Source organism: Pseudophryne corroboree, chromosome 3, assembly GCF_028390025.1.
Source record: "Pseudophryne corroboree isolate aPseCor3 chromosome 3, aPseCor3.hap2, whole genome shotgun sequence".
In the NCBI taxonomy this organism is placed as follows: Eukaryota; Metazoa; Chordata; class Amphibia; order Anura; family Myobatrachidae; genus Pseudophryne; species Pseudophryne corroboree.
In genome coordinates, this window is record NC_086446.1 from 400,617,022 (window position 1) to 400,624,670 (window position 7,649).

The following is a 7,649-nucleotide window of genomic DNA, read 5'->3' on the forward strand; positions in this document are numbered from 1 at the left end:
TTTAGCAAAGATAATTAATAAATCTCTTATGGGGACAATATCATTGTATTAATATATGAGGGGGTAATAATAACATTATTGCTCCCTAATTAATTTATTGTATTGTCCCCAAATAACAATTAACATTACCCCTTTAATATAAATAATTTGTTTGACCTCATGACCAAACCCATTGTTTAGTAATGTACAACCTTGTGTTAGTTTAGGTTAAGAATTGTTATTATAATTTTTCTTTGTAGTTTGACTTTGCAAAACAAAATGTCCGTTTGGTCCCATGGGGCATGCGCGCCACCAGTGCCTTGTAACATCATGCCTTTTAACATCACCGGACTCCAGCCTACCTAGGGGAGAGGTATCAGCCATTTGAGAAAGATAAAGTGGAGAAGTGGCCCAAAGCTACCAATCCCCTTCTAACTGTCATTTATCTAGCACAGTCTTTGAAATGGCAGCTAGAAGTTGACTGGTTACTTTGGGGCTATTCCACTTTATTTCTCTCCCCAAGGCTTGATACATCATTATCTACCCTTTAAGGAGATCTGGTCCACCACTCAAGGCTTTATTATAATTATTGAAAGTGCTCCTTGTATTTAAGCCCCTGTCTAGTATTTGCTCTCATGTTTCCAGACCTTGATATTGTTCTCTGACCATGCTTCTTGGTTCTCCCTTGTATGTTGTTCTGCTGGGTTCAGAACTATGGATAAACACTGTCTAGATAGATACTGTAGTCGATAGGTCGACCCCAGGTGGTCGACAGGCATTAGGTTGACAGGATCAAAAGGTTAACATGGTCAATATGTTGTTAAGAAACAGGTAGACAGGTTCAAAGGTCAACAGGTACAAAAGGTCGACATGACAACATTCGACAAACATATTGTCAACGCAAACGGTAGTGGAGCAAGGCACCATGCCCAAAGAAGGGTGAGTGAAGTGAGCCCACGAGGGTCTACGTTACCACTAATTGGGGTCATAGGTGATGAAACATACAAAATGACACCAAGAACTTGTGTTGACCATTTCCATGTCGAGCTTTTGTACTGTCTACCTTTTACCTCTCAACCTTTTGACCCTGTTGATCTATTGACTGTCTATCTAATAACTGTAGATCTTCTATACCACATCCATTCTGCTACTGTATGGGGGGTAATTCAGAGTTGATCGCAGCAGCAAATTTGTTAGCAGTTGGGCAAAACCATGGGGGTCATTCCGAATTGATCGCTAGCTGCCGTTGTTCGCAGCGCAGCAATCAGGCAAAAAATTGGCTTTTCTGCGCATGCGTATGGGCCGCCGTACGCATGCGCGAAGTACTTTCACACAAAACTATGCTGTTTTACACAAGGTCGAGCGACTCATTTCAGTCGCACTGCTGATCGGTGAGTGATTGACAGGAAAGGGGCGTTTATGGGAGGTAACTGACCATTTTCCGGGAGTGTGCTAAAAAACGCAGGCATGTCAGAAGATAACGCAGGCATGCCTGGGGAAACGGGGGAGTGGCTGGCTGAACGCAGGGCGTGTATGTGACATCAAAACAGGAACTAAACTGTCTGCAGTGATCGCAAGGTAGGAGTAGGTTTGGAGCTACTCAGAAACTGCATGAACATTTTTTCAAGCAGTTCTGCTAACCTTTCGCTCGCACTTCTGCTAAGCTAAGATACACTCCCAGAGGGCGGTGGCTTAGCGTTTGCACTGCTGCTAAAAGCAGCTAGCGAGCGATCAACTCGGAATGAGGGCCCATGTGCACTGCAGGTGTAGCAGATATAACATTTGCTGAGAGAGTTAGATTTGGGTGGGTTATTTTGTTTCTGTGCAGGGTAAATAATGGCTGCTTTATTTTTACACTGCAATTTAGAATTCAGTTTGAACACACCCCATCCAAATTTAACTCTCTCTGCACATGCTATATCTGCACCCCCTGTACTGCACATGGTTTTGCCCGTTTGCTAACAAATTTGCTGCTGCGATCAACTTTGAATTAGGCCCATGGTGTCAGCATCCGGAGTCTTACCGGTACGCTGGGGCCGCGGGGCTGGCTTCTTGGCGATGTGCGGGCAGCAGCGGAGGTGGGCTGCTGCGCCGGATCCGTGGGCAGCAGTAGCGGCGATGAGGGGGTCCACTCGTGGCGGCGGGACGCCGCTACAGTAGGGTCGCTCTTGCTGAGCCGTTGCTAGGAGACCAGGGACAGTGAGCAATGTGGCTTTGCAAAAAGGTCTGCATTACTGGGCGCCGCCATGTTGGAGACCAAGTTTTGAGCATAGTTCCTGTTTCTTCCAGCCAATCCAGGGGAAGCTCTCCCTATAAAAGGGGGCTGGTTTAGGACAGGGATGCCAGTGCTTCAAGTTACAACCCTGTTGTAGGTGCTTTAGCCTGTGCTCCCAGGATTCCTGCAGTATTCTGGTTCCTCCTGATCCTGCTTGGTTGGTTCTCTGTTGCTGCTGCAGCCCTGCCGTTTCTACCCTGCTACTGCCTGTGGAAGCGCTCCTGGAAAACCCGGTCCAGTAAGACTCTTTGGGCACAGTCTGCCCCGGGGTCTTCTGCCTCGTCTTTCAAGCCACACTCCACAGATCTCCTTCACCAGCCACGCCTTTGTACCACCGACCACAGCCTGCAGATTATTATCTTCAGCCTCGTTTTCCAAACCACAGTCCACAGTCCTTGTCTCCAGCCACGTCTTCAACCATCATCCACAGTTACACAGTTCATCATCTACAGTCTCCTCTTTCAAATCACAGTCCACAGCTCTTCGCCTCCAGCCACGTCTTTAACCATCGTGCTCCAGCCTCGGTTCTCTACCTCAGCCCTGTACATAATAAATACTTTCCATTGACTCTCAAACCCCGCCTACGTTCTTCATTGCTCCGTGTCCCATGCGAAGAAACTATATCCAGCCCCCTCATCTGGTTCATTCACAGCCTGCTACCTCCTCGGGCAAATCTCAGCTGCCGGATCCTCAAACTCTGCTAGACGTGACACATGGTGCATTGCCTCTGATTGCTGAGTATGTCTCCTGGGTCTCCCTCATCTGTTACTTTACCTGCAATTGTCTTGTGTACCAACCCCAGACTCAACTGTTAACCTCTGTCTCACGCAACTGCATTCCTGCTGCCAGTCATTTGGATCCAGCTCACAGAATATCAGGTACCAATTCTAATACTTGTGTATGCATAGCCATAAACAAGAACAGCACTCTCCCAGATACAGCGAGACCAGGACATGCACTCCTCCCAACTAATTTAGCTTACAACTGTGCTGTTTTCTATCCTCAACAAACATTCCTTATAAATGTGGGTTATTGTTTGTACAGATTCACTACTTGCATTTATTTTAGGTCTTAAATAAACAACTGTGCAATTATTTGTGAATTATCTGTAAAATTATACATTGAGCCTAAGAAAGAGCACATATTAAGTGTGTTTGTCTTAGCTCAGCATGTACAATATTAAGGTCACAGAGCCAAACATCACAATGCAAACAGAAAGTACACCACATGCTGACTGTCAGCATCTGCACCCGACTGTGTAAAATTGTAGTGTACAGGAAAAACAGAGGAGAGAAAAAAAATTGAACTTTGCAGTCATGTAGCTAGAGGCCCTGGTATACCGTCTGGCCGGAGGCCATCCTAACACGCCTTGCATACCATTATTTCTCAGTATACAGTATAATGCGTGCTCAAGCTGTAGAGATAAAGCTAAAAGAGGAAGGAACAGGTTATAAAATGTGTAGTAATTCCTACAGCAATTTAATGATAACTTTATCCAGAGTTTCCCTGAAGAGCTTCCTAATATACTGTAGGTACACCCTACAGTATATGTAACACAGGAGCTGAATTAATCCAATGTACTTACAAAACAAATATACAATAATGTGATTTCTAACACACAACTAAATTGCTAACAGATATACTTTCTATATCGTTGGTTCCCTAACTTTCATGGTAAGTGTTTCAGCAATTTTTTCACTTCATCCCTTGGCCCGAAGTTTCTGATTGAGAAACTCAGCAAAAATAAAAAAACTGAAAATTGTGCTTACCTGCAATCCTCAAAGTCACTTCCGAGGAGTTGGACACACGTATTCATATCACGTCTTACTAGCAGGGACCAGCACTTACTCTGTCTATTGCAACGAGCCAAAGAGGCAGAAACAAAGTCAAGAAGTGAGAAGGGGCAGTAGACCGGTGCGGAGAGAGTGGATCATAGTTTGCAGGATTAGATGGAAAAGAAGGAGTATGAACAGATGGGATTGGGGGACTACTGGAGACATACTTACAAAGAGGGTAAGACATAGAGATCTACATGGGGAGAGAGAGACAATATTGGAGATAAAGAGATTCACACAAAGGGAATGACAGACACCCACACAAAGTATGGGGCACATACTTATGGAAGGGAATGTAGTCAGAGGTGGGCACATGCCAGCAACAGGAATCTAGGAGAATGTTACACTGATGTTCCTAGGGAGGTACCACATTCCTCCTCTGTAGGTAAAATAAGGAAAACAAGTTTATGGAAGCTAAAATTACAAGAAGCAACATTATTATTTTATTACATAACATACAGTGCTCCAGTTCTCATTGTATGATGCACAGTGCCCTCTGTTCACACTGTATGCTACACAGTACTCCCTGTTCACATTGTATGCAACACTGTGCCCCCGAATCACATTATATGACACACCGTGCCTCTAATTTACACTGTGTGCCATCTACCAAATGTCAGCCTCAAAGAGTGCACAAATAGTGCAACCGCAATAAGCTGTATATACGTTTTCTAAATGCACCAATACTGGAGCACTGAGATAATGGAGCACTTGAATGCTGCTATGGTAGACAGTGATAGCACCCGTTCATGCTGGTTGGTGTCCTCATCCGGCCCTCAACTCTCCGCCATCCAGCCCAGGTAACATACACAGTGCATGTTTTGCAGTTCTCCTCACAGAATCACAAGTGAAATAATTAGCTTCACCTGTGGACCTTTTAAAATGTGTCAGTGAGTAATTAATACACCTGTGCACTTGCTAGGTGACCTGCAAAACATGCACTGTGTGGGGTCCTGAGAACCGAGTTTGAGAACCACTGCACTAGGAGATTTAGGCCCCAAGAAGCTGCCTACTGAAGATGGTGGGTGGTGGACCCCTGAATAGATGGGGACCCTTGGAAGCTTGGGGTCTGGTACGTGTCCCCCTTTGTCACTGGGCCTTGGTGAGCAGGTCAGGAGAGGGGACACTATTTACAATAAATTCTACCTTCTGTACAGACTCTGTGTAGAAAGCCATGCAGAGAAGGAAGAGAACAAAATGGAAGTGGAAGTTTGGGTGGAGATGGGGACGCACAGACACACACTAATAAGTGATATAGTCTGTGTACATGGGCACTCTAAAGCTACAGGTAACACACAGCTCTGCCTACAAAAATGCCAGTCCAATTCATCTGCTATGTACACTATGTCCAACCTATCTATGTACACTAACTGTCACATCCTCTACCTGTCACCATAAGAAACTATCACACACCTCCCCCAACAATACCTATCTCTCTCTTCTTCTGCTTCTACTAGCTGGTGACATATCCCCAAATCCAGGTCCCATCCACATACCACGCTCACATTCAGCTGATTCACAATGGAATATAAAATCAACAAACCTTATCAACATCACTTGTCTCCCATCTACCTCCAAGTCACTAAAATGTGCTTTATGGAATGCACGCTCTGTTTGCAACAAATTAACAGCTATTCATGACCTTTTCATAGCAAAAAAAATCAATATGCTGGCTATAACAGAAACCTGGCTCACACAATCAGACACTGCCTCCCCTGCAGCACTGTCAGTGGCCTCCACTTCACACACACCCCCAGGCCTGGTAACATCAAAGGAGGTGGTGTTGGAATATTACTGTCCAAATCTTACACGCACATCGTTTTACCACCTGTTCCCTCACTCACATTTACATCCTTTGAAGTACACTCTATTAGGATTTTCACCCCTTTCTCTCTGCGTGTTGCAGCTATCTATCGCCCACCTGGGCAACCCAAAAAGTTTCTGGAAGATTTTTCTGCTTGGCTCCCTCACTTTCTATCCTCTGACATCTCCACCATCATTATGGGTGATTTCAATCTCTCTATTGACAGTCCATAATCTCCCCATGCCTTTAAACTACTCTCTCTAACCTCCTCTCTTGGCCTCTCCCAATGGACTGACTCCCCTACTCATCAGGAGGGCCACTGCCTTGATCTTGTATTCACCAGACTATGCTCTGTTTCTGAACTCACTAACACTCCTTTCCCTCTCTCAGATCACAACCTTATCACATGCATGCTCTCCTCCATTACTTCAAACTCCATGTCCCTAAAGTCTACAAGGACACCTCTTACCCGCAGAAATATTAACGCTATTAATTTTCAACAACTATCTACCTCTCTGCAACCACTGCTCTCACCAATTTCTACATTCACCTCTCCAGATACTGCTGTGTCACACCTTAACCAAACTCTAGTAACAGCACTTGATGAAGTGGCTCCAGCTACCCATCACACTCCACGTAGACTTAGATGTCAACCGTGGCACTCTAAATACACTAGACACTTACAAAAACTCTCATGTAAAGTTGAACACCAGTGGCGTAAATCTCGTAGTTCAAGTGACTTTCTCACATATAAGACCACCTACCACTCTTATCGTAATGCTCGGGACACTGCCAAACAAACATATTTTCAATCTCTCATCTCTGCTCAAGCCTCTAACCCCAAGCGACTTTTTAATACGTTTAAATCACTTCTTGTCCCTCCCTCACCTAACCCACCAGCCACTGTCAGTGCGCAAGATCTTGCTTCCTATTTCAAGGACAAGATTGACAAGATCCGAAATGAAATGGTATGCTCTTCCACAGCAAGTGACCTGCTCAATTCCCTGCCTGAACCCTCTAACACCTTCTCTTCCTTTGATCCTACAAATGAAGATGAAGTATCTGCACTCTTTTCATCTGCCTACTCTAATACCTCTCCCCTTGACTCTATACCCTCACAAATTAGTAAAGCTCTGTCTACTGTGCTCATCCCAACCTTAACGAAAATCTGTAATCTCTCCCTGTCTACTGGTATCTTTCCTTCTCTATACAAGCATGCAGTGATTACTCCCATTCTGAAAAAACAAAACTCTGACCCGAACTCTCTCTCTAACTACCGTCCCATCTCTCAGCTCCCATGCCCCTCCAAGCTACTGGAGAGACTTGCCTACACTTGCCTCACACACTTTCTTAACTCACACAGCCTACTGGACCCACTTCAGTCAGGATTTCGTGCCCAACACTCCACAGAGACAGCACTGACTAAGGTAGTGAATGATTTCGGCACTGCTAAATCTAAAGGACATTACTCTCTACTTATTCTCCTTGATCTCTCTGCTGCTTTTGACACTGTTGACCACTCTCTTCTCATACAGACTCTACAATCCCTAGGTATTCAGGACACAGCCCTTTCTTGGTTCTCATCCTACCTATCTAATCGCTCCTTCAGTGTTCGTTTCTCTGATTCCACCTCTCCTTCGCTACCTCTCTCAGTTGGAGTACCGCAAGGCTCAGTCCTAGGTCCTCTGCTTTTCTCTATCTATACCACATCTCTTGGCAACCTAATCAACTCTTTCGGATTTCAGTACCATCTGTA